Below are 1260 nucleotides of genomic sequence, written 5' to 3' on the forward strand. Positions count from 1 at the left end.
TGATCAAATTTAAAATGAAAAAAAATTCATTGACACAAAAATTGCAAATGTGAGCAATAGACCGAACAATATAAATTTTTTCCACTATACATAGAATTTTAGGAAAATAAGATCAATAGCATTGTTAGGAACAATAAGGTTTCCTTGTTACAAATAGGCAACCAAAGATATATGCCTATTTAAAGATTGCATCATTAACTGTTTAAATTTAGAAGATACTACATGCTTCAGCAGCACGTATACCAAAATTACAACAATACAGAGATGATATGAAATACAGGATGATATGAAAATTTGTGAAGTAGTCCAATTTTTTCATTCTTTAGATGCAAGAATTGAAAAAAGTTATTAAAAATTTGATTACAAAAATACGAGTGTAACCATACATATAATTCATAGAATTGAAAGTAAGTTTGACATCAGTATATTAAGTTTTCACCTTAGGGAGGCCTTTAAATAGCATAAACTTTACAAAACTCTTTAAATTAGATAACATTGTCATTTTATCCCAAAGAAATAAAATAGTATAAGGACCTAGGAAAAAAGGAATCTTAAACTGTTTCTATATGGAATGCAATCTTAAAGTACACATTTATTAATGAACCTATATATTATAAAACGATGTAGAATTCAATGTATTATATCTAGGAGAGAATGGAATAGATTATGGAAATTGTACAAACAACAGAATATAGAATATTTTAAAATATACTTTTCTCAGACAAGCACTAGAAATACCTTTAGTTTCTGTACTGCTCATTTCAACAGATAAGTTAAAATTATTTCTGATTTAAAAAATCACAAACTGCAGAAATTATTATAAATGTATACAAAAACTCTTGAATACATTTTGACATAAAAGTCAGGCAATTGAGTTGGAATAATACGATGGAATACATGAATTTTTACAGTAAGATATTGCTGTTAATTTGTACTGTGAAAATATTTTGTACGGACCAAAGAATGGACTGGCACATTGAAATTTGCAAAGCTTAACAGAACCATTATGACTTAGGAAAAGTTTGTACAGCCTTCCACAACTTCAAAGAGGTAGTGATACATACTTATCCTTTTGGCAATATCAAATACATTTTCTTCCTAGTTGTTCTTTAGACCTGGTTTGAGATAACGGGTCAACAGAAGGTGATCCAGCATATCTTTGCTATCTATATTCCCAGCAGCAAGATGCAAGAAGTCAAGAGGCCTTACGTTTGGGCATTGGTATCTGCATCATGATGCAGTAAGAAAGAAGACACTCTG

The 1260-nt window shown here is 29.4% G+C and overlaps 1 pseudogene; it reads left to right on the top strand.

Moving 5' to 3' along the window:
- Positions 1-222: 222 nt before the first annotated feature.
- LOC138841669 (U6 spliceosomal RNA) lies at positions 223-316 on the top strand (annotated as a pseudogene).
- The last annotated feature ends 944 nt before the right edge of the window (positions 317-1260 follow it).

Source organism: Dipodomys merriami, unplaced genomic scaffold (genome assembly GCF_024711535.1).
Source record: "Dipodomys merriami isolate MVZ:Mamm:240054 unplaced genomic scaffold, mDipMer1.0.p SCAF_3253, whole genome shotgun sequence".
Lineage (NCBI taxonomy): Eukaryota > Metazoa > Chordata > Mammalia > Rodentia > Heteromyidae > Dipodomys > Dipodomys merriami.